This window comes from Coptis chinensis, chromosome 1 (genome assembly GCF_015680905.1).
Source record: "Coptis chinensis isolate HL-2020 chromosome 1, ASM1568090v1, whole genome shotgun sequence".
Lineage (NCBI taxonomy): Eukaryota > Viridiplantae > Streptophyta > Magnoliopsida > Ranunculales > Ranunculaceae > Coptis > Coptis chinensis.
In genome coordinates this window covers 71,341,376-71,368,758 of record NC_141456.1, presented here as the reverse complement: position 1 = coordinate 71,368,758, position 27,383 = coordinate 71,341,376, and positions in this window count along the sequence as shown.

The following is a 27,383-nucleotide window of genomic DNA, read 5'->3' as shown; positions in this document are numbered from 1 at the left end:
GACCACGGAGGTGAAACTTGTTGATTGTTTTGCCAACTAAAGTTGGGATGTTGTCTCCATGGGGCATTAGGAATAGGATAGTTATTAATGGAGTACACATTATCTTGCTCTAATTGTTGTTGTTGTTCATAGAAAGGACAATAGGAGTCAAAGGTGCTTTCGGGACTCAAACGGACATTACATGGGTTGGAGTTAACATTCATGGCCGGGGGGTAGGCTTTTGTTGCACCTGAGAAATAGCCTCAACCTTTTAGTTAGAGATTGATTAAATTTTTAAGTTCTAGATCGGGTTTCATCTCAAACATACCGTGGCCTTAGCTGTTGAAGAAGAACTAGCGGGGGGGATATCATACCCCCGATTGTTATTACGTTTAGTTTGATCTTCTAAAATTTGTATGCCTCGGTGGCTCCTTTACTTAGGAAACTACCCCATTCATTATGTCAAGGACTTCTTTATGGTGATGTTGAACTCCTTTGAAAAAGCCGCGAACTAACGTGTCTTTTGCTAGGTTATGGTGTGGACACTCAATAAGCGGTCGGTGAAATGATTCCAAGCCTCGAGAAAATGATTCATGAGGATTTTGTCGGAAAAATGAATCTTGGAAAGCATCTCATCCGTCTTTATGGGTGGGTAAAATGTTCCATAAACAGTTGAATAAGTTTAGCCCACGAGTCCTGAGTTAAGTAACGGTGATTAACCAAAGGCCATTTGCCTTATCGGCTAAGGTAAAGGAAATACCCTCGGTTTAATTTGTTACGTACCAACCGTAGGATGATGGAATGTTGTAAGGACTTGTTCAATCCCTACGCGTGTGTTGGTAAGGTTTTTCATGGTCTAAACCATGGAAAAGCGGGTAACAAATTAAATATGTTTGGGGAATTTGAAAATCCCCGGAGTGCCTTGAGCGATGCAAGATTTAGGGCTATCGCTCAAGGCTTTGTAAAAAGTCGGAGAAAGGGTCTCTCTCTTTCTTGACCATTATGTCCGGCGTGGTTGGTGGAATAGTAGCTAGAGGTGTAGTGATTGGTATACTCGATAGATTTGTTTGTTGGCGTTGGCCGGTTAATTCGTTCGGTGTTTTCTCGACCGGACCTTAATCTCATGCAAGTCTAAGTCTAAACCGACAACAATCCAAACAATCTTGATATATTAGTATGAACCTCTAAGCGGAGATCGAGGTATGGAAGAAAGGAATACGATAAGCGTCCTTGCCCGGCTTATGAATAGCGTCTTGTTTCTGGCGTGTTGAGTGTAAATAACAAGTTAGAACACTGAAAAACATAAAAATCGAAGTTGAAACAAACTGTAGAAATCCGGAAAATTTGGCTTAGTGGCGGGTGAGCTCGCATAGAGCGATCGCGCTCCGTGTAATGTAACGAAATTCGGTGTTTTAAGTGGTCGCTCCCACAGGGGGGGTCGGCTCGTGTTCAATAACTTAGGGTCGTCGCTCGTGTTCGAGCTATAGAGCATGTGTGCTCCTTATAAGCGATAAGCGCTTCGATGTAATTTTGTCGCGGAATTTTTCAGCGCTGAAGCGGATAACCGCGGTATGAATCAAGCGAGGGTGGGTGGGTTTAATGGGACTTAAAATGACTAATTCTACTATGATAACAATGCTAAAAGTGCAACTAAGATGGATAAGGCATTTGATAAAACTTAAAATTGATAGTTTACTACGAAATGAGCGATGAACTCAAAGCGTAAGTAAACTAAAACTATCTTATGAGCCTATATGTTTATCAAAGTTTCTACTCTCGATTCTATCGAAATAGAGTGGAGTAACAAATTCGTTCCACTCCTAGTGCTCTAGCATGGAATGTTTTCTAGTCTAATTAGTGGGTCTTAAGTCTAATGAGAGCTTTCGAAGGGTGTTATACTCACGATACCTATATGAAATTGATTATGTTGAATTTAACTCTGAATGCTATGGAAATATGATTGTTTTTAATCTAGATAAAGGATTAGAGGGAATTGAATCCACCTCGAATCAACTTAATAACCTAGCATAGATTCTTGTATCTCGATTCTTACGTTCTTCGGCAAGAAATTGAGTTCTAATCCCTAGTGTTCACGGCATTTCTACAGAATACTAACTAGCATGTGAGGTCGTCCACCCATTCTCATGGCGAATCACGACCTTCTAGAGTGGAATAGATTCTACAATGCTTCTACACTATACCACTAAGTTTTCATCAAGGCTTCATTAACCCCTCTAATGGAGATTTTAGCCTTGAGTCATCAAACCATCATTTCCCATTAAATTATAACTACTCATCATATTAAAATTCTAACTTAACTAAATTAACTAACAATGTTTCAATCTACTTAAACTACGAAATGATAATCAACAAGAATTAAAACTAGATCTATAAATTGAGATGACAAAAATAGAAATTGACAAAATAACTATTTTATTTATGTAATCAATCAAGAACAATGATTCAAAGACTTAATCTAAAACAAGAATTGAAAATGGAACTAAAACTTAATTAATCTACTGAAAACTAGATCTAGAATTATCTATATAGTTTTAGGTCTAACTAGCTGCCATTAACAAAGAGCTAAGCTTTGGTTTTTATACTTTCAAATCCAAAAATCGTGCATGGGCTTGGAGCCATGTTTTTGGGCGAGAATCGATTGAAACCCAATACTTCGATCCAAAAGGCCTCTTCAGCTGCAGTTGGCTTCAACAGACTTTTCGTCCACTTTTGCTCCTCTGATTGGATTAAGGCTTAGACTATTGGAAAGCTCTTTCCGAGCCGGTCGTTTTGACATAAGGTAGGCCAAATTCAGTGCGAGTCCAAAGATATGGTCTTCGGGGAGTTCTGTTGACTTTGTGCACTATTTTTGCCCGCGTGGACTTTGACTCTTCATCTTTTGACCGGGCTTTACAGAGGCTTTGTCTTCTTGAATCTTGGCCTTTAATCACAGAACTCCTTATCAACCGACCTTTGCTCCTTTATCTCGCTAAAAGTGGCACATTTACTGCGCCACATAATGGACTTTTACGCCTGAAATGCATAAAAACACGTAATCAGTATTAACTCTTAATTATTACTCACATAATTGGTCTAAAAGTATGACTGTTATAGGGTTAAAACTACAGTTTTGGGCTCTTATCACTGGCCATTTGAGGTAACTCTAATTCTTGATCGAGTCCAGAACCTCATCTAGTATTTTATTCAGAGGGGCGATGTTTCTATCCATCGAGGGAAGAGCTTCTTCATCTCCTTCCACACGTTGGTTTTTTTGTGGTTTTCTATCTGCACTCCTGGCTACATTCTAGTACTGTCCTTTGGGCATTCGTCCCTTTGATGGGGATTCAGCCCTTTGGCGACCATGATGTTGGTCTCTCTTTGGTTTTTAAGGGGAAAAGTTCCCTTTTTGAGAAGCCATAGGAGCTGTCCGATTTGTTTTCTTTGCTTCCTGATGTCTATTCAGGACATCCTCCTCCCACCCCACATGAGTCTCAACCTTGTCTAGGAGTTCCTCCAAATCACAGGGTGGTTTCCTAGAAAGGGATCCGAATAAGGCGTTGTTTTCATCCAACCCTTGTTTGAAAACTATTATGGCAGTCTGTTCATCGCAAGACTCTATTTGGATTGAAATTTCCATGAATCGTTGCATGTAGGACCTCAATGCTTCTCCATCTTTTTTCTTGATGTTGAACAATGCATCGATCAGCTTTGGTTGGTGCTTGTTGCACGAGTACCTGTCTAGGAAGATCCTAAATATTTCTTCTGAGGACCTGATCTGCCACTCAAGTAACCTGTGGTACCACTAGAGCATAGATCTAGACAGGGAAGCTTTGAACTCTTGACACATGACGTGGTCATACCTTTCATATTTCCCCATAGTTGCTCGATATCTGAACATGTGATCTACCAGATCTGACTTGCCATTGAAGACACTAAACTTCGGTTATGCGGTAGCGAGTGGGGGTAAAAGGCTTTCCTCATTATTCGAGATCGCGAAAAGAGATGCACTTTTGCCCCATTATGGCGGATTGAGCGAGAGTCATGCATTTTCTCCCCATTACTGTCATCGATGCATCGACAAATCGGTCATTCTTTCGGTTTCCTATGCGGTTTCTTTGGTAGAATGCTTCTTGATATGAGCTTTTTTCCAGTGTTGAGGTTTGGCGTCCACGATCTGGTCGGTTAACTTCGAGGTTGGAATCGTATCGAGTTATCATCCGAATTCTTGTATTCGACTCGGATGTCTCGGCGTTGAAGCTGGTCCCCAGCCTTGGGTTCCTTGAGCGGCCACGCATACGGAAGGTCGTTATCAACAGATTGATGAGTCACTCCTTCCTATATCAGTTGATACAAATGCCTCAGCGGTTTGTACTTCCGTTTAAGATTGCTTCTTTCTTTGTTCGAGGCATCTTGCTGGCTTGACGAGCGGGTACGGGTTAGAGGGCGGACATTCTCACCATCTTGACGCTCCTCTTGAGCATTATTCTTGGGGCCTACACCAGGAGCTGCTGGTTCGCCAGTGTTGGTCATAGATCTTTGGAGGGGATTATTCACATCATAGTGACCATCATTCTCCCCCCCTTCAGGTATCTCGCGCTCTTCTTCTCTCACGACGACGCTGAGCGTGGTAGCGCCACCCTTTGTTTTCTTTGCTCCCGCCATCACAATGGTAAGAGTTTTTAAACTAAATCAGTCGTTTGAACAAATGTTTACCTACTTTCGTCCACATAGATGGCGCGACAAGATGTAAGGGAGTTTTCGAGTATCCCTTGATCTTCCTCTGTGCCCTATGATATATAAGCTTTTACTGAGAAGAGAAGGGATGAGATGATTGTGAGTTCTGGGTTAAACCGCCTGGCAGCTGCCTACGTATCTCCTTGTTTATTTAGGAGAATAAAACACTATTTTGCGTAGTTCCTAAGAGCGAATTCCTATGGTTTATATAGGAAGAGCTTTGAGAATCCTAGAGTTAGGGCGAACCTCACTGCTTATGAGTTCCCTTCCATCTTTGGACTCTACCTTCCTATTAGGAATCCTCTTCTTATGGAAGTCTGAATCTAGACCATATCTTGTTAGAGGCAGGTTTCCTTGTTGATCATAATGTCCCATCGTATATGGGAAGATTATATCTAAAAGGTAACTCTTAAGATATGTCATTATGATTCCTTCCTTATCATCAAAGATCGCCCTCTTCAGTTTCTTTCAGTTCAGGAACTGTCCACATCAGTTCCTAATGACTTGGAGAACTGTTATGCTTAGAGGCGGTCAGTCATGAGCCTGGCACATGCCTACTAAACACTAATGCTAAACATGATATCACTTATTCGCAGAACTGATCCGATGGTCCTCGTCTCATTCTAGACACCTATAGTCTTGGGTTATTTCCCTTACACATGTAATCCATCTAATGACGGGAAATCCCCCTTACAGTAATGATATCCCCCGCTCCGCTACTTCTTCTTCCACAGCCATGGCTGCTAGTATGTTTAAGGTTAAACCTGATCACGAGCTTAGAACTCTAATTGAATCCCTCACAAAAAAGGTAGAAGTCATTTCTGTTCACCATAAGCCTACTCCTGACATGAACATCAACTCTCTTCCATGTAATTTCTATTTTAGTCTTGAGCATACCGACTCCTATTATCCTCTCGTCTATGAACAACCACCCACACAGCCGGACAATGTTTGCTCCTTAAATAGCTTTCCTAATGCACCTTGGAGACAAAACCACAACTTCAGTAGTCGTAATAATCAACTAGTTACACCTCTGGGGTTTAATAATCAAAATGTTAGGCCAACAAACAACTACAACCCAGCTCCACCAAGACAAGTACAAGGACCAGGTAATTATAATAATTATAATAATAATAATAGAGGTATCATCTCGGTTAATAACAACTATCATAACCCACTCGTTAATAATCAACATGACATAGTTCTTGTCACACCACTTGTGGCCAATACACCTTCACAACCGGATTATTTCGATGCCTACATGCAAGCTCAACAACAGATTCTACAATCCATTCAATAGTTAACCCAAGATAAAGCCTAACCACAAGGTCTGTTTCCAGGTCAAGCTATACCTAATCCTAAAACTCCAAACACAGCCTTTAAAGTAACTGATAATACTAGTAACGAAAATTTAAATGTAATTAAGTGAGTTAAATGCCATCACTACTCTCCGTTTTGGCAGAGTGGTTGATAACGCCATAACTACACCCTTAGGATACTTAATCGAACGATCGGCTAACTGCAAAGTCATTTTAGTCAGTTTTAAATCATGTATACCTAGTTGTTTATAAAGGTAAAATGGGAGTAAGTTAACATTCACCCCTAGATCTAGAAAAGCAGTTGTGAAAGTATCGCTTAAAGTGCATTGTACAGTTGGATGACTAGGGTCCTTGTACTTAACAATTTTGTTGTGCTCAGATAAATAGGGAAACTGTTCTGGTAAGAAGGCTTCTTTAGGTATGTTTGTTTTCCTCTTTATAGTGCACAAATCTTTAAGAAACTTAGCGTGTGTTGGAAGATGTTTTATAACTTCGAGGAAAAGTAGGTTTATAGTTAAATTTTTGAAAACTTCCCTAATCTCGTCAAAATTATTATCTTTCTTTAGCATAGCTAGTCTCTGGGGAAACGGTGGTTTTTCTCTATATTTAGCATAAAGGTCAATATAAGTATCTCCCTTTTCTTTAACTTTTGTTAGTTTCCCCTTAGGTTGAGGTTTAACTAGTACTTCTATAGTGGTAGGATCTTCAGTTTCAACTATGGTATCTAGTAAGTTTTCTTTATCTTGTTGTTGGGAATCCTCACGCATTATTACTTTGTTATCCACCACTTTCCCCGAACAGAGAGTAGTTATGGCCATTAGTTCTCCTTGTATTATATTTACATTACTAGAACTACCATTTAATTCAAAGGCTGTGTTTGTTGATTTTGGATTAGGTACAGGTTGACCTGGAAACACGCCTTTTTGTTGTGGTTTTCTTGAGCTAATTGTTGGGTAGATTGTTGGATGGCTAGTAATATCTGTTGTTGAGCTTGCATGTATGCATCGAATCTATCAGTTTGGGAAGGTTGAGTTGCCATGGGTTGTGTAATAGGAACTATCTCACATTGATTATTAATGGGTGGATTTTGATAGTTGTTATTTACTAAGACTAAACTTTTATTATTATTATTATAATTGCCTTGCCCTTGTCCTTGCCTTGGTTGATATTGATTGTAGTTATTGGTGGACCTAATATTTTGATTATTAAAACCTAGAGGTGCTGCTTGTTGGTGATTATTACGCCAACTAAAATTAGGATTTTGTCTCCAAGGTGCGTTAGGTATATAATTAAAAGCACAGACATCTTCTGGCTATGATTATGGTTGTTCATAACCAAGAGGACAATAATGATCAGAATGCTCAAGACTAACAAAAATTATAGTGAAGAGAGTTTATATTCATGACGGGAGTTGGTTTTTCTTCCTGTTTTTTAATAGAAAGGGCGTCTACCTTTCGAGTGAGGGATTCCATTAACGTTTTAAGTTCAGGATCTTGTTTAGTCTCAAGCATACTGGCTGCCTTAGCTGTAGAAGAAGGAATGGAACGGGAGTAACCGTTAGCTCCCCAGTTGTTACATTTCTTAGATTGATTATCTAGAAAGTTATAAGCATCTATGACTCTTTTACCTGAGAAATTACCTCCATTCATGATATCTAAAGTCTCTTTATGATGTTGGGATAGGCCTTTAAAGAAGGCACGAACTAGTGTGTCTTTACCTAGATTATGATGTGGACATTCTACAAGAAGATCGGTGAAATGATTCCAACCTCAGAAAAGGATTCTTTAGGATTTTGGCGAAGAAATGAATATTTTATAGCATCTTATCAGTCTTCTATGGTGGGTAAAATTGTTCCATAAATAATTCTACTAGTTTTTCCCATGTGTCGACAGAGTTCTCTTTTGTGCTATTAGCTGATAAGAGCCCAAAACTGTAGTTTTAACCAGAATGATTCATACTATTAGACCCGATTATGTGAGTAATAATTAAGAGTTAACACGATTACGTGTTTTATGCATTCCAGGCTTCAAAGTCCATTATGTGCAGAAATGTGCCACTTTAGCGAGATAAAGGAGCAAAGGTTGGTTACTAAGGAGTTCCGTGATTAAAGGCCAAGATTCAAGAAGACAAAGCCTTTCTAAAAGCCCGGTCAAAAGCTGAAAAGTCGACCTTGAGGTAAAGCTTGACACAAGTCGTGAGAACTTCGAGAAGGTTTGTATCTTTGGACTCACACCTCGGAATGGGGCCTACCTTATGTCAAAACGACCGGCTCGGAAAGAGCTTTCTAAAGGTCTAAGCCTTGATCCAATTAGAGGAGCAAAAGTGGACAAAAATTTTGTTGAAGCCAACTGTATTTGAAGAGGCCTTTTTGGACTGAAAGAATTGGGTTTTAGGCCTGATTCTCTGGCCTAAAACATGGCTCCAAGCCCATGCACGATTTTTGGATCTGAAAGTATAAAAACCAAAGCTTAACTCTTTGTTAATGGTAGCTAGTTAGACCTAAAAATAGAGATTAATTCTAGATCTAGTTTTCAGTAGATTAATTAAGTTTAGTTCCATTTTCAATTCTTGTTTTAGATTAAGTCTTTGAATCACTGTTCTTGATTGATTAGATAAATAAAATAGTTATTTTGTCAATTTCGATTTTTGTCATTTCAATTTATAGATCTAGTTTTAATTCTTGTTGATTATCATTTAAGTAGTTTAAATAGATTGAAACATTGTTAGTTAATTTAGTTAAGTTAGAATTTTAATATGATGTGTAGTTATAATTCAATGGGAAATGATGGGTTGATGACTCAAGGCTAAAACCTCCATTAGAGGGGTTGATGAAGCTTTGATGAAAACTTAGTTGTATAGTGTAGAGTCGTTGTAGAATCTATTCCACTCTAGAAGGTCGTGATTTGCCATGAGAATGGGTGGACGACCTCACATGCTAGTTAGTATTTGGTAGAAATGCCATGAACACTAGGGATTAGAACTCGAATTTCTTGCCGTAAGAATGTAAGAATCGAGATACAAGAATCTATGCTAGGTTATTAAATTGGATTCGAGGTGGAATCAATTCCCCTCTAATTCTTTATCTAGATTCAAAAACAATCATATTTCCATAACATTCGTAGTTTAAATTCAACATAATCAATTTCATATTGTATCGTAGTATAACACCCATCGTAAAGCTCTCATTAGACTTAAGACCGATTAATTAGACATAGAAAACATTCCATGCTAGAGAACTAGGAGTGGAACGAATTTGTTACTCCACTTTACTTCGATAGAATTGAGAGTAGAAAACTTTGATAAGCAATCTAGCATCGTAAAAAGTTTTAGTTTACTTACGTTTTGAGTTTTATCGTTCATTTCGTAGGTAAATTACCATTTTTTATCGTTTATCAAATGGCGCCGCTGCCATCTTAGTTTCACTTTAGCATTGTTTTCATGGTATAATTAGTCATTTTTAAGTCCGATTAAACCCACCCACCCTTGTTTGATTCATACTGTGGTTGTCCGTTTCAGCGTTGAAAAGTTCGACAAAATTACGCGATGTGACCGCACCAGACGGAGCGCACCCGCGCCCATAAGCCTGGAACCTTGAGCGCGACCCGCCCCCATGTTGAGCGCGACCTGCCCTTAAACACTGTAACTTCAACTTACACGGAGTGCGACCGCGCCCTAAGCGAGCGCACCCGCGCCCTAAGCTAAATTTTTCCGGATTTCTATAGGTTTGTTTCGAACTTCGACTTTTAAGTTTTTTAGTGTTCTAACTTGTTATTTACACTGAATACACGTAAACAAGACGCTATTCATACGCGAAGCAAGGACGCTATCAGGTATTCCTTTCTTCCATACCTCGCATCTCAAGTTAGAGGTTTATACTAAAATATCAAGATTGTTTGGAGTGTTGTCGTGTTTAGATTTAGACTTGCATGAGATTAAGGTCTGGTCGGAGAAAAACACCGAACGTAATTAACCGTCAACGTCAACATACAAATCTATCGAGTATACCAATCACTACACCTCTAGTTACTATCCCACCAACCACACCTGACATAATGGCTGAATAAAGAGAGACTCCTCTCTCCGACTTCTACAAAGCCTTGAGAGATAGCCCTAAATCTTGCATCGTTCTAGCGGACCCAGTGGGGGATTTTCGAATTCCCCCAAACATATTTAATTAGTTACCCATTTTCCATGGTTTAGACCATGAAAAACCTTACCAACACATGCGTAGGATTGAACAAGTCCTTACAACATTCCATCATCCTACGGTTGGTGCGGAACAAATTAAAGCGAGGGTATTTCCCTTCACCTTAGCCGATAAAGGCAAACATCTTGGTTAAGCGCCCTGGCCTAACTCTGTGGACTCGTGGGCTAAACTTGTTCATTTGTTTATGGAACATTTTTACCCACCCTAAAGGCGGATGAGATGCTTTCCAAGATTCATTTTTTTCCGGAGGAATCCTCATGAATCGGCCGAGGCTTGGAATCGTTTCACCGATCTGCTTATAGAGTGTCCACACCATAACCTAGCAAAAGACACGTTAGTTAAATTGCCTTTTTCAAAGGAGTTCAACATCACCATAAAGAAGTCCTTGACATAATGAATGGGGGTAGTTTCCTAAGTAAAGGAGCCTCGGAGGCTTATAAATTTTTAGAAGAGCAAACTAAACGCAATAACAATTGGGGGGGGGGGGGTAGTGATGATATCCCCCGCTCTGCTAGTTCTTCTTCAACAGTTAAGGCCGCCGGTATGTTTGAGATGAAATCCGATCCAGAACTTAAAAATTTAATCGAATCTCTAACTAAAAAGGTTGAGGCTATTTTTGTTCAACAAAAGCCTATCCCCATCATGAATGTAAACTCCAACCCATGTAATTTCTGTTTGAGTCCTGAGCACCCTGACTCCTATTGTCCTCTCGCCTATGAACAACAACAATTAGAGCAAGATAATGTTTGCTCCATTAATAGCTATCCTATTCCTAATGCCCCATGGAGACAACATCCCAACTTTAGTTGGCGAAACAATCAACAAGTTTCACCTCCAGGGTTTAATAACCAAAATGTTAGGCAAGCAAACAACTATAATCAAGCTCCACCTAGGCATGGGCGAGGGGACAAGGTCGGGAAATTATAATAACTATAACAACCAAGGGTAACCACGACAAGGTGTAGCACAAGGTCGAGTAATTATAATAGTTATAATACCGATAGAGGTATCGTTAGGTTAACAATAGTAACTATCACAACCACCCATAAATAATCAACGAGATAGTTCGATCGCACCACTGTGACTACAACACCTACACAACCGGATCGTGATCGACGCCTTTATCTGAGGTTACCCAACAACTTTTCCAATCAATGACTCAATCAAACCAACAGATCTTACAATCCATAAATCGGGGCATACAACGGTTAGCCTAAGAGAAAGCCCAACCAAAAAGCGTGTTTCCGGGACAAAGCGATACCAAACCCTAAAGCGACAAACACAACCTTTGAGGTAAGCGGTAATACTAGTACGGAAACTACAATCGTAGGTGACCTAAATGCCATCACCACTCTCCGTTACGGAAGAGTGGTTGATAACAAAGTAACTATGCCTATAGTTACCCCATCATGATTACTCCTACAATCGGATATCGAACTAGATACCGAAATAAAACTGAAGAGCCTACCACTGTAGAGGTACCAGTTAAACCACAACCTAGGAAACCGAAAGCCAAGGTTACACATTAAGTCGAGCCATATGCGAAATATAGAGCGAAACCACCGTTCCCTCAAAAATTAGCCATGCCAACTAGGGATACAAACTTTGAGGAGATTAGGAACGTTTTCAAGAATCTAACGATAAACCTTCATTTTCTCAAAGCTATTAAAAAGCTACCTAACCACGCTAAGTTTCTTAAAGAGTTGTGCACTACTAGGCGTAAGACCAACATACCTAAAGACGCCTTTCTAATTGAACAGTTCCCAACTTTATCCGAAAATAATGGAATTGTTAAGTACAAGGTGATTCCCACACGACGACTGCGTTATTAGACCTGGGGGCGAGTGTTAACTTACTCCCATATTATTTGTATAAACAAATAGGTCTACAGGAAATGCAACCTACAAAAATAACGTTGCAATTAGCGGACATGTCAATTAAGTATCCTAAGGGTGTAGTGGAAAACGTGCTTGTTAAGGTTGGGATTTCTACTATCTTGCTGATTTTGTTATCCTCAATACTGAAGTCACTACGACTCTGTACCGATCATCTTAGAAGCCTTCTTGGCAGCTCTTGCCAGCGGCTTTATAAATTGCCGCGATGGTAAGATGTCCTTATCTTTTGGCCATCTTACTTGTTGAGGTAAATGTTTTAAAATGATGAAAAGCGATTACGTGATTCGCCTCTATAGATGGGGGGAGGTTAGCATGATGGAGAGCTTAGCTCAAGATTATTTTAACAACACGTTTCCCGAAAACAATATGTACAAATTCCTTTCTTTTGAAACTTCAGATTTTGTAAATGACTCCTACTTAGAAGAAGTCAACACCATCCTTGAGTCCACACAAATTGTAGACCCTTCGGTTGCTCCATATACTGAGTATGAAGACTTGCTACCTAAGCAAGTATTTATTATGCAAAATGAGGACCCAAACGAAACATCTATTGATTTTCCTTCCACCCCAGTGCTTAAACCTCTTCCCCCGGACCTAAAATATATTCAACTTGATCCGGATGGTAGTCATCCGGTAATTATATCTTCTCTGTTATCTAAGGATGAAGAGACACGTTTAATCCGGGTGATTAGGGAACATCCGTCTGCGATTGGTTGGTCCCTAGCCGACATTAAGGGAATTGACCCTAATGTTTGCACTCATCGTATCCATTTAGAGGATAACGCGAAGACTTCTCGCGAACCTCTGCGTCGCTTGAACCCTGCCATGAAAGAGGTGGTTAGGGAAGAAGTCTTACGATTACTTGATGCGGGTATCATATACCCAATCTCTGATAGCGAATGGGTAAGCCTCATTCATGTAGTTCCTAAGAAATCGGGAGTTACCATGGCACGTAACGGAAAGGGTGACTATGTTGTCACACAAGGTCCTATGAAATGGAAGATCTGTATTGATTACAGACGTTTAAATGCTATGACACAAAAGGATCACTTTCCTTTACCTTTTATAGATCAAATGCTTTCGAGCGCCCTAGCGGGTCATGCTTTTATTGTTTTACGGATGGCTACTCGGGCTATTTTCAGATTATTATTGATATTGATGACCAAGAAAAGACTACCTTCACATGTCCCTTTAGAGCGTATGCCTATAAGCGAATGCCTTTTGGCCTTTGTAATGCTCTGGTACCTTCGGTGTATATGCTTCATATATTTAGTGACATGGTAGAGCGCTTTATGGAAGTTTTCATGGATGATTTTTCTATCTATGGGGATTCCTTCACAGACTGTTTGTCTAACCTGTCTAAGGTTTTGACACGGTGTGAAGAAAAGAGCCTCATTTTAAATTGGGAAAAGTGTCATTTCATGGTGAAAAAGGGCATAGTACTAGGTCACATTGTATCTAGTGATGGCATCAAAGTAGATAAGGTGATAAGAGCCCAAAACTGTAGTTTTAACCCCTTAATAATCATACTGTTAGACTAATTATGTGAATAATAAGTAAGAGTTAATACTGATTACGTGTTTTTATGCATTTCAGGCTTCAAAGTCCATTATGTGCAGAAATGTGCCATTTTAGCGAGATAAATGAGCAAAAGTTAGCAAAACTTCCGAATGCCATTTCTTTGGACTCAGACCTCAGAATGAGGCCTACCTTATGTCAAAACGACCGGCTCGGAAAGAGCTTTGCAATGGTCTAAGCCTTGACCCAATCAGAGGAGCAGAAGTGGACGAAAAGTCTGTGGAAGCCAACTGCAGCTGAAGAGGCCTTTTGATTTGAAAGAATTGGGTTTTGGGCCTGATTCTCTGGCCCAAAACATGGCTCCAAGCCCATGCACGATTTTTGGATCTGGATGTATAAAAACAAAAGCTTGACTCAGTGTTAATGGCGGTCAATAGTAGTTAGATAATAGTAGATAGCTTAGAATAGAAAGTAGCCATTAAAATAGCTTCTAGATCTAGTTTTATTTAATTGTTTTTGATTAAGTGTAGTTTCAATATCTAATTCATTTTATTAGATTAAACCTTGAATCTTGTTCTTCATTTGATTAGATCAATAAAGTAGTATTCTTTATCCATTTCGATTTTTGTCATTCCAATTCTAGATCTAATTTCAATTCCTGTCCTTATTTCAATTTAGTCATTAAATTAGATTTCATTATTGTTAAATTAAGTAAATTTCAATGCTTTATATTATGTTTAGTTTTAATCTGAATGGAAATGATTGCGGAATGATTCAAGGCTAAACCTCCATTAGAGGGGGTTGTGAAGCCTTGATGAAAGCTTGATTCCGATTATCGTAGAGTCGTCGTATTTTCTATTCCACTCTAGAGACGATTAGTTCACCATGAGAATGGGTTTAATTGTTCACATGCTAGTTATGAATTGGTAGAAATGCCATGTATAATTAGGGATTAGGAATAACCAATTGTTCTGTGAAGCAGTTCAATTCGGATTATGACGATTCGTCGTTAGTGGATTAAGTTGAGTTAAGGTGGAATCAATCCCCCTCTAACTCCTTATCATAGAATCAACGTAGCATTCCCTTAGTATTACGATAACCGACTAGTTGCATCTTGTGGGTAGTTGCATCGTAGTATAATTCCGCCGTTAAAACTCTCATAGACTTAAAAACGACTAGTTAGATTAGAAAACATCAATGCTAGAGCACTAGGAGTGGAACGAACTTCTACTCCACTATATCTCATTGCATTGAGAGTAGAAGCTTTGATAATCAACCACGTAAAAGAATAGTTCTAGTTTACTTACGTTGTGAATTCATAGTTCATTTCGTAGGTAGACTATTCATTTAACTCTTATCATAAGGCCAAACTAGATAAGACAGCGACTTTACCTAAACCACGGACTGTCCGTGATATTAGAGCCTTTCTAGGTTATGCAGGTTTTTATAGGCGGTTTATTAAAGACTTTTCGAAAATAGCTAGGCCTTTAACTAATCTGCTATTGAAAGATACAATCTTTGATTTTAATTTTAACTGTAAGCAGGCTTTTGAAACTTTAAAAGCATACAACCTATGCACCAATTATCTGACCTCGATTGGTCTAAACCTTTTGAACTCTTGTGTGATGCTAGTGACTATGCGGTTAGTGCGATCTTGGGACAAAAACTAGATAATAAGTCCACAGTTATTTATTATGCTAGTAAAACCTTAAACGATGCTCAACCGAGAATTATTCAACACCGAAAAAAGAATTCTTAGCTGTCATTTATGCTTTAGATAAGTTTAGGTCCTTATTTGGTTGGTTCTAAAACTTTAGTTTACGGACAATGCAGCCCTTAAATACCTTCTTGCAAAGAAGGATGCTAAGCAGAGATTAATCCGATGGATCCTTCTCCCGCAAGAGTTCACATTAGAAATAAAGGACAAAGGAGGGTCGAAAGCGTAGTTGCCGACCACTTATCTAGACTTACAAGCGGCGATAATAGTGATTACGAGTCCATACGGACTCTTTTTCGATGAGCATCATCGTATGCTATTTTTTCAGCACCATGGTATCTTGACATTGTAAATTATTTAGTGACTGATGTTATGCCTTATAATTGGTCAAGAAATGAACGTAAGAAGTTTTTGGCCAGAGTTAAGTTATACTACTGGGATGAGCCCTACCTTTTTAAGTATTGTGCCGATCAGATTATTCGTCGTTGTATTCCCCAGTGGGAATATAATGAAGTTCTATCGTTCTGCCATGACAAAGAGTGTGGTGGCCATTTCAGTGGGATGAAAACAGCCGCTAAAGTTCTTCAATGTGGATTTTATTGGCCAACCCTTTTTAAGGATGCCCAAGTGCATTGCAAGACGTGTATTCGTTGCCAACAACTTGGGCGATTCACGAAGCGTAATATGATGCCATTAAATCTAATCTTGATAGTAGAAATTTATGATGTTTGGGGTATTGATTTCATGGGTCCCTTCCCTGTTTCCCACGGTTTCATTTATATTCTAGTTGTCGTGGACTACGTGTCTAAATGGATAAAGGCCCTAGCTTGTCGTAGCAATGACCATAAGACCGTTGTATTTTTTATTAAAGAATATATTTTCTGTCGGTTTGGCATTCCTAAAGCTATCATTAGTGATGGTGGAACATATTTTTGCAACAGAGTTGTTGCATCCCTAGTGAAAAGTATGGAGTTACACACAAAGTAGCAACTCCTTATCATCCACGAACTAGCGGACAAGTAGAAGTTTCTAATAGGGAAATCAAAAAGATTTTAGAAACAACTGTAAACCCTGATAGGAAAGACTGGTTGAAGCGTCTATCGGATGCCTTATGGGCGTATAGAACTGCTTTCAAAACTCCTATAGGTATGTCTCCCTTTAGACTTGTATTTGGGAAACCATGTCATTTGCCCGTTGAATTAGAGCACCGTGGCTCGTGGGCTATAAAAAGCCTTAACTTCAATATTGATGAGGTAGGTGTCAAACGCAAGTTGCAATTGAATGAGCTTGAAGAAATCCGTAGCGATTCTTACGATCTCGCGAAGGATTATAAAGCTAACATGAAACGTGTTCATGATAAGAAAATCTTGTGCAAAGAGTTTGTGGTCGGTCAAAAGGTCTTGCTTTACAACTCTCGTCTACATATTTTCCTAGGGAAACTAAAACCTGTTAGTGCGGTCCTTTTTAAGTTCTAAAAGTCACCCCCTACGGGGGCAATCACCTTGGTAAATCCCACGGACAACGGTACCTTTCAAGTTAATGGTCAACGGTTAAAACATTTTCACGAACTTCTGTCCCCTGATGTAGAGGAAGTCCTTTTACAAGACCCTGTCTATGAGGATTGACCTTTGTCATTTGGTGCACTTCCTTTCATTTCCATATAATGGTAAGTGCACCATTCAGGTAACCGGGCCCTCCCTATGGAGTGTGTGGCTGTAAGTACGGATCCTAAGTCCACGATTAACATAATTCACGTTTTCCATTTTTGCATGTTTTCTCGGGTTTTGAGTCATGTTCCTCTATGGAGTGAAGTATGTATTTATTGTTTTTTGTTTTTCTTATAATAAACTAATAAAAAAAAAAAAAAAAAAAAAAATTCTAAATTGTAGAAATAGAAATCCAACAAGTCTTGGGAATCTGACTTTAAACGACCCACGTTAGAACAAATTATGTGTTTAAAAATTTGTTTGGGGGTGGGTAGTCGGTCTTTCCATCCGGATTGCTCGAACTTCCCATTTGTGTTGCTTAGGCCCAGTAGTGTAGTTCATTTGGGTTGACGTTATCTCAAACTTAGATTTCCTTCGTTCGCATAACTTACGACAAACACGCACTTTTAGGCATTTTTCCACCTTCATATACGTCACCCATGGTTGGAATTGAGTGTTTTATGGATCATTTCCATAACTCATTCGCCAAAATCGGGCCAGTAACAAAGTGGCAATTTGAATTTGAAATTGCGTAAAAAATTAGAAAATTTCGGAATTCAAATTGGGCTTAGGCCTAAACCGCACGCACGTCTGTGCGTCTCCTTCCTTCCCAAAAACGCAGAGTTGTTTCCTTTTCCAATCCCGCGGTTACCAAGGTTTAAAACAAACCTTAAACACCAAAAAAAAAAAAAAAAAAAAAAGAGAGAAAAGAAAACCTAACTACACCCACGCCAAGCAATTCAATCCAACTAAAATCTTCTCCAAACCATTACCATCACAACCCCAACTCCGAAAACAGCCACCAATTCAAGTACCCACCACCGCCACCACCGTATCAGTGGTTGTTTTACATCAAACTCGCCTCCCCACCGTCTACAAACCATTAGTTGTCTCAGAAACTTCAATGGCGCTACGACGAAGAATTTTGCCGGAGCATGCGTTTGCTGCCGACAGCTTCGCACCATTTTACAACGCGGAGATGATGAGGAGGGAATGGAACGGACTGTGGTACTTGACTGAGGAATTCTATCACTATGATTTGGTAGAACAATTTTATAAGAAGCGAGAATTGGAGAGGAATAGGATTTTCATTAAGGTAGCAGGAACGAGGAGGGAGGTAACGAGGCGGTTGTTGCCGATTTGTTAGGAATTACGGCTTTGAAAGCAACCTAGAAGCGACCATTCGGGAATCGATTATCTTGGAGTTCTGCTTTGATGAAAGATCTTGTCGTGGAGGGTGAATATAATCCGACATCTCATTGCGTCCGCCAGTCAACCCTGAGAACCAATCAACTAGCTGTAGCTCAGTGGATTGGTAGGAACGTCCTCGGGAAAGACAAAGTCAGCGATATCGGTCTGCAATGTCTGCACATTCTCTGGATTTTACAAACAAATAAGTATAATTTCTGCATCCTCGATTTAATGTTTAATGTGATTAGAGGAGTGGGAAAGAGCTTGGCACCTCTTCCCGTATTGATCACTAAGATCATGCTCTCCTTTAGAGCTGTTGCAAAATCTGCTCCTATTAAGATTAAAGTGCATTCTAATGCAAGTATCTATATGGATTGCATCCAAGAGACTTGGTCGTTGTCTGAAGAAAAGGTGGTTAAGTCGGAGGATGAAAGGGAGGATATGACATGTTTGGATGATGATGCATTAGATAGTTGTAGTTCTAATTTAGAACGCATGCAAGTGTTGCAAACTGCCTTTCGTTGCGTTTATGGTATTTGTGAAAATATCCGAGATAGACAGATTGTAGTTTTAAATAAGCAAACGAACCTTCAGACGAGACTTGAAATGCTCGAAAGGGGTCAGGACGATATCTTGTCTAACTTGGAGACTATCCACCAGCATCACCAAGCCCACTATGTAGTACTCAGGACTGAGATGGAAGCACAACGCTTGTTCCGAATAGAGATGCTACGACGCATGCCACCCGTGGAGGCTTCTGTTTTAGCCGAGTCTGAAAGGCATGAGCGTCGTCGTCGCCGACGAGATGGTTCAAGCCATTCTCCATCCCAGGGCCAATCTCCATCTCAGGGTCCATCTTCATCACATAACTAGGTGTTCACCATCAGTTTGTGTTCGCTATTATTTCATGATTTTGTTTTATTAGTTGGATTTTAATTCAGTTGTTAAATTTAAATATTAAGGTGTTTGTTTTATGTTGTTTGGTTTTAAATTTTAGTTTTAATATAATTGGTTATTTTTGAGTTCTGCTTGTTTTTATCATTAATCCCACCTTCCCAACTGGTTTGGGGGTGGTAATATTTATACCGAGTATAATTCGTTATATGATCATCAGCTGTAAAGTTGTCTTGGAGAAAAGGTTGAGAATTTGGGCGATATCGGCATATCTATGATTTGTGTGGTGGTAGCATGAAATCTAGGAGAGTTTAGAAGTTACTATTCTAAATCCAGTATGAAAGATACTAGGATTTTTAGAAAATCAAGAAGATGGTTTGTTTCCGTTTTCGGGTTTGGAATTTTTCTATTTCCGAAAATTGCCTTAAAACAATTTGGGAACTTGCCGATTCATTTTGGAAGCTCAGAACCTATTTAAACTCCCTTCATTCTACACTAACAAACCACACTACACCCCACCATCATCCCGCACCTTTCACTCCAAGCTTTTCCTTCTTTTTCCTCTAAACTTCTGTTTCATCACTTACAAAGCGGCGCTGCTTCTTCGTTAAGCGCACCGCATACATACTTTGAGCAAGTTTACTCAGAGCGCGACCCGTGCCCTCCTTGAGCACGACTCGCGCCCAAACACTGTAATTCCAAAAACCCACGAGCGCGACCGCGCCCAAAGCGAGCGCGCCCGCGCCTTGCCATCTGTAAACACGGAAATTCCAATTTTCTGAGGGTCATTCCAGGATTTTTGGAACTGTTCAAAGAGTCGTTGACATCTCCTATAGTCATACCTGAACAGTCTTTCGAAGACTTGTTGGGAACAGAGACCTATGGACATTGGTTCCGGCCACGGGATCCCCGCGATTAGGATGGCGTCATCTACTGGTAAGTGATGACAATTCGTATTCACCACAGCTTACTGCTTATTTCTACGACCACGTTAAATTCTATTGTAATCAGGATGGAGAACAAGAATTCTCCGTCGTAGTCGATGACACGACACATAAATTCAATAAAAATGTGGTCTCTTTAGTTTCAGGATTACCAATACCTGATCCTGTTCACACATGGGCATATATGACCGATAATGCATACCTTTATGATTATACATATTTCCATGAGTATTATGTGGAAGGGTATTTCGAGTAATGGACCAGGGGCGATATAGCATTGCCCTTGGTAGCCTTTTCCTAAACGTAGGCACCACCATGTTATTCATCCTGATGAATATTTTGGGGAATGGCGTTCATTTCGCAAACAAGATCGCTGGTGACATTTTCCTCGCTTTTAGAATGAGGGACATCGCCGATATGACATTCCCGAAGTTTTAGTCGCTAGTCTTAAGAGAGCCCAAAGCATGAGGTAAAGTATCTTCTTATGCCTGTTTTGGTAAGCCGATCATCGTAGTTGTTTACTTGTATTCGTGCACAATTCACAGATTGGAAAAGGGTTGAAGTCATGAGACCCACAAATTGGAGTGGTTCGCTCATTGCGAATAATGACTTGGCGGGATGGCGGTGCGACCTCATTTGGTCACCCCATACATCCCATCGGACATAATAACACTTAACGAGGTTAGCATTAGTAGATGATAAATGGTGGCAAGCTTGGCAAGTTATAATGGTGGCGGCAGATGCGAAGGAACCTCATCTCTTTAATGAGGAGGAGGATGTTTGCCGGAGATAAGGTAAGTTTTTAAGTTTTGTTATTGTGCGCTTATGTCCCAAGCAATTTAATTACATTAACCCCATAATGGGTGGAACTCTTATAGAGTTGCGTCGATTTTTTCCTATATTAGTATGTTCTAACCTTGTTTTGCAGATGTTTCAGAATTTCACGCGTTTCCATGTTATTTTTCTACCCTCTTTATTTAAATGCTTTGAGGACAAACCATGCTTCTTGTTTGGGGGGCATAGAAACACGTGTAATTAAGGCATCTATTAGGATATAGATATGTATAATATGCATTTGTTTTCAAGTTAAAATTTTCAAAAATATAAATAAATAAGTTTATGCTATACACTGAGGAATATTGATATTGTTTTCTTTCTCTATGCTCTTAACAATCTAGAAGTCTCACATAGCTTTTGCATCAGAATAATTGTTAGAAACTTAGGTTAATATGTAGGTAATAATCTTTACTTCTATCTATAAATATATTACATGAGTATCTATGATCAATTAGCGATAAGTTTTCAAATCTAGGCTAGAGTACTTATTCTACAAATCCTGTGAGAATATAGCCTAAAGCCTTATATGAGTGAAACATTTGAGAAATGACACAAGGGAGAAGTAAAATCCGGATAGAGAAATCACACGTCCACTTGCTTGATCACTATGACGTATCCTAAGTGAGAATTTAGGCCCTCTTTGGATCGATATAGCGTAAATTCAAACCTATGAATTATTTTCCGCTAGTCGCCCCTCTGAGCCTTTCTTTAGCCTTTCATAACCCACAAATCCTTTACCCTGTTACAAAAACAAAAATAAATAAATAAATAAATAAATAAAAAAAAAAAAAATCAACCTACCTAATTTAGAATAAGTCTGAGAATAGAATGAGGAAGAAAGAAGAAGAGAAAAACCGGTGTAAACAAAAGTTAGTTAATTTCTTTAGAAAAGAAGTTTCCACCCAAAGAAAAGAAAAATAAAAATAGAAATAAAATAAAAACTCTGAAAAAATAGAATAAAAGGAGTTGAAAGCCAAAGAAAAAGAAAAAAAAATATGGCTAAGGATGGAAACAAAGTGTAGAAGCAAAAGTAAATAACAAGGTTTTCTCTAAGTTACATAATATGAAGACTCTACTATCTCAGACTTGTCCTTTTGAATATCAATTTCCTTCCTTCTTAAACCATCTCCTAATCCCCGCAACACCTAATAAAAACCTCTAGCTCAATTAGGAATAGGTTAGTGTGATAGTAAGTGGCGGATGTGTTTGATCGACCAGAGCTTCCTTGTTGTCATTGAGATTGTAAGGTAAAGTGTGCCCACATTTACTTAACCGGAGTAGAAAACTTGAGTGGAAAAATCGAGTGCTTTTTGTCTTGACATTTATGTGAGGACCTACTTAAGGACGCTATTCGAAGTTTTCAAAACTAACACTGCTAGGCATTTCATAGTATTACTCATAGTATATATATTTGTATCATAGATGATTGATTATTATGCATATATTAGTTTAGGTTTTTGATTTGGTTATTCTTATTCAAGTGCTAGTGAGATGTATAAATAGTTGAGACATGAATGAGGAAACAATAGTTTTATTTCTTAGTCGTTGTAGTATAGATGAAGTTTGTGAGTACCTTCACTGGAAAACTCTCACGAGTCTATAACTCATCCACTAGGGAATTCCTAGTGGTTTAAGGCCTTGTTGCATATGGTCAATGCAATCGCACTCAGCGAAACGAGAGTAGTTAGAACTCCATTTTTGGTCACTTATTCTAATTTCTCATCTTTGCTTGAGGACAAGCAAAATGCTATTTTGGGGTGGTTTGATAAGAGCCCAAAACTGTAGTTTTAACCTCAGAATAGTCATACTATTAGACCAATTATGTGAGTAATAATTAAGAGTTAAACGACACGTGTTTTTATACATTTCAGGCTTCAAAGTCCATTATGTGCAAAAATGTGCCACTTTAGCGAGATAAAGGAGCAAAGGTCGGTTACTAAGGAGTTCCATGATTAAAGGCCAAGATTCAAGAAGACACAGCCTTTCTAAAAGCCCGGTCAAAAGCTAAAAAGTCGATGCGGGCAGAAACAGCACACAAGTCAGCAAAACTTCCAAAGGCCGTATCTTTGGACTCAGACCTCGGAATGGGGCCTACTTTATGTCAAAACGACCGACTCGAAAAGAGCTTTCCAATGGTCTAAACCTTGATCCAATCAGAGGAGCAGAAGTGGACGAAAAGTCTGTTGAAGCCAACTGCAGCTGAAGAGGCCTTTCTTGACTGAAAGAATTGGGTTTTGGGCCTAATTCTCTAGCCCAAAACATGGCTCCAAGCCCATGCACGATTTTTGGATCTGAAAGTATAAAAACCAAACTTAACTCTTTGTTAATGGTAGCTAGTTAGACCTAAAAATAGAGATTAATTCTAGATCTAGTTTTCAGTAGATTAATTAAGTTTAGTTCCAATTTCAATTCTTATTTTAGATTAAGTCTTTGAATCATTGTTCTTGATTGATTAGATAAATAAAATAGTTATTTTGTCAATTTCGATTTTTGTCATTTCAATTTATAGATCTAGTTTTAATTCTTGTTGATTATCATTTTGTAGTTTAAATAGATTGAAACATTGTTAGTTAATTTAGTTAAGTTAGAATTTTAATATGTTGTGTAGTTATAATTCAATGGGAAATGATGGGTTGATGACTCAAGGCTAAAACCTCCATTAGAGGGGTTGATGAAGCTTTGATGAAAACTTAGTTGTATAGTGTAGAGTCGTTGTAGAATCTATTCCACTCTAGAAGGTTATGATTCACCATGAGAATGGGTGGACGACCTCACATGCTAGTTCGTATTTGGTAGAAATGCCATGAACACGAGGGATTAGAACTCGAATTTCTTGCCGTAAGAACGTAAGAATCGAGATAGAAGAATCTATGCTAGGTTATTAAATTGGATTCGAGGTGGAATCAATTCCCCTCTAATTCTTTATCTAGATTAAAAAACAATCATATTTACATAGCATTCGTAGTTTAAATTCAACATAATCAATTTCATATTGTATCGTAGTATAACACCCTTCGTAAAGCTCTCATTAGACTTAAGACCGATTACTTAGACATAGAAAATATTCCATGGTAGAGAACTAGGAGTGGAACGAATTTGTTACTCCACTTTATTTCGATAGAATTGAGAGTATAAAACTTTGATAAGCAATCTAGCATCGTAAAAAGTTTTAGTTTACTTACGTTTTGAGTTTTATCGTTCATTTCGTAGGTAAATTACCATTTTTTATCGTTTATCATTAGCCAAGTAACCTCTTTGTCAGCTCGGGTGAAAGGAAACACCCTGAGCTTTATTTGTTCGATCAGGTCTTATGTTAGGATGATGAAATGTAGTAAGAACTTGTTGTATCCTATGTAAGTGTTGATATGGCTTCTCATGGTCTAAGCCATGGAAAATAGGTATCAGATTAAATATATTGGGGGGGGGGGGGATTCTAAAATCTCCCGTAGCATCTGCAAGAATTATGCAGGACTCAGGTCCATCGTTTAAAGCATTATAGATATCGGAGAGGGGTCTCTCTGCTATTTCTTCACCTATTGCCAAAAATGTAGTGTTGGTGGGTGTAGGTGATGTGTGTGTGGTGATTGGTGAATTTCTAGATAGGTGATTATTTCTGCGTTTACGATAAACAAATATAGCAGGTTTATGCGTACGAGATCTTAATCTCATGCAAGTTTTAAATCTAATAGGCAAGTCCTAACGAGCATGCAAAAATAGCCTGATTATTACTAGAAATGGAATCCTTTGACAGTAGATTCAAGGATGTATATGATAGGGTTATATACTAAAATTATTACTTTTGTATTAACTCTAATTCTTTATATTTTGAATGAGAACCATATGGGCAAATATTATGCATATTATATATGTTCTTAGTTATATGCATGCGTCTAATACTTTATGTTGTAGATAATATGGTGTGTGGTGACACACAGAAGATCATATCATCAGTACCTTATAAAGTATAAGTAAACGTTCACAATCTACATGGATTTGGACAAACCATTGGTATGGTTGTAGTATAATTTGGTATTAGTCTATCTTGACTACAGGATTACACTAGTACACTTTGTGTGTATTGAACAGGACCAAGTGAGGTTGTTTCTCTTTATACTGACTATATAAGAGAACAAACACCTTTGTTATTATGGATGCTTGTCCTCTTAATCCGGATATAATAATGGGCACTTACGTGCATTGTACATTGCTTTAAATCATTAATGAGTGAGATTCATTTGTGAACCAACAAACTTGATGGATTGGATAATGACATTGTATGTAAGGTGTGCTGTTGATTATAGAAAGAGCCCGTGACCCGCAGGAAGTCAGGTTGATGATGTCCCCTTGAAGAGCTGATAAGGATTGTCATGTAAACCCTGCAGGTGGATTTAATTCGACATGACAATGAGGTTGAGTGGTACTACTCAAGGATATAAAAAGTTGATTAATTTAGTTGTCAGTAACTTGACTTAATCAACGAGCATTCAATATCTTAAACACGGAGAGATCAACGAGCATATAATATTGAGCCCATAAACGTAATTCACGTAATTTGGGATTAGGGCGGTAGTGCAACAATGGCCTTTAGTGGAATAAGCCATTTGTTAACGGAGTTGGGCTGTGTGTTCTGGGCGAACATGGGAAGCCCAAGCCCGTCAGGAGACTTAACCCTAATTTCTCCTCATGGTCCCTATTGTAGCCTATAAAAAGAAACCCCTCTTTCTCTGGCCGGAATACTAAGTGTTTTGTCAAGAAAGACAAGTTCCAAATTCGGTTATGATCTTGTGAGTGAGAGAAGCCAAGAAAGAAAGAAAGAGCTGGTAGATCGTTGCCCACACAACGTCCATTCAAAGGATAGGAATACAACAGAAGATCAAGAGGTTGTTGATTCGTAGAGCTTGGATTCTTAGAGTTATCACAGCTGATCAAAGGTATGATTCTAACCAAAATTGTCAACACCCTTTATTCCGCTACGCATGGGCTTTCACGGTTTTAAATCATTCGATGCAACCATAACGGTTCCTACAGTATAGAGGTGTTACCTGGAGCGTCCTTGCTACGCGTATAAATAGCGTCTTCAACAGCCTTGAAGCACGTCTACGTTACTTGAACAATTATACGAGTATTGGTCCTAGTACATGGTGTGGATTGTGAAGTCCTGTAAAAAGATTTACGTTATTAGTTTTTAAAGTTTTAAGAATTAGGAAAGGCTTTTTACTCTGGGCTTCGTGTTGGGCCGGATGTCAAGCCTGTGAAAATGGGCTTTTGGTAGTAGGTTGACTTTCTAATTAATATTTAATTAATTAATTAATTTTTTTGTATTTTTAATCAAACCAACGGCCAGGTCACTTAGGAATTTGAGGGAGGTTTTCCGTGCGTGCACGTTCCTTAATTAGATAACCTCAAATTCTTTCAGTTTGCTAGACACCGTTTAGAATGAAGAAAAATAAGTTTTAAAATTTAGTAAATTTTAGCATACGAGTATTGTACTGTACTCCTGAGATAAGATAGTAATTAATATTAAAAAATTAATTTAAGCTAATTAACCTAGGGCACGTGCGTGCTTAAAATCTAGTTATATTGGGCGCGGGTCGCTCTAGTTATGTGGAAGGCGGGTCGCGCTCAGTGCAGACAATTTTAGGGCACGCGCGTGCTCGTGAGTGAAAACTAAGGTTTTAAATTTTCAGGGTCAGGTCACGGGAGGGTAGGGAGTTAGCTGAGCAACTCGTATGCTCTCTTGCAGTAGCAAAAAAATTCGAAGAAACTACAAACAATGTTTTAGTATGTGTTTTGTGAATAGTGAAAACAATGTTTTTTAATATAAACATGCGTAATGTAAACAAACTAGATGGCAAGCGGCGCCATTGATAATAATTTATTAAGAATGTATTGATGAATAGTAGATATATGATGTCGTGAACAATAATTTATGGTGGAAAAATAGTAGATAAAACTCATCAATATCATGAGATAAAGAGGAGAGTAGTCGTGTTCGCCAAACTCTAATTCGTACACTACTTGGATACGAATCTAGATTACAAATATGATTCACTAGTCAGAGTCAAAACAGTAGATATGATGTGAAAACAGTAGATTTAATTGATGAATAAAGGAATTAGAAGGGGTTTAATCCACCACGCGATTCGATTAACTATTAGTTAGTATCGAATCGCTTGTATTGATCCCTAGTGAAAGACCAAGTCCTCTCAGATCGAGGTTTCACTTGCAAGAGGGTATAACTCCACCACAAATCTCTTTGGTGGTGGCTCTATACTCTAGTTCTCCGTTATGAGCTCTATCTTTAGTTACTCATAACGAAGAACTTGAACTTCTTATTTGCAAAACAATAAATCCCGAAGATTAATCATCCTCACATGGCTTCATAAACCTCCTATAATGGAGGTTTAGCCTAATGTCATAGGAATCATTACATAAAGGCAAT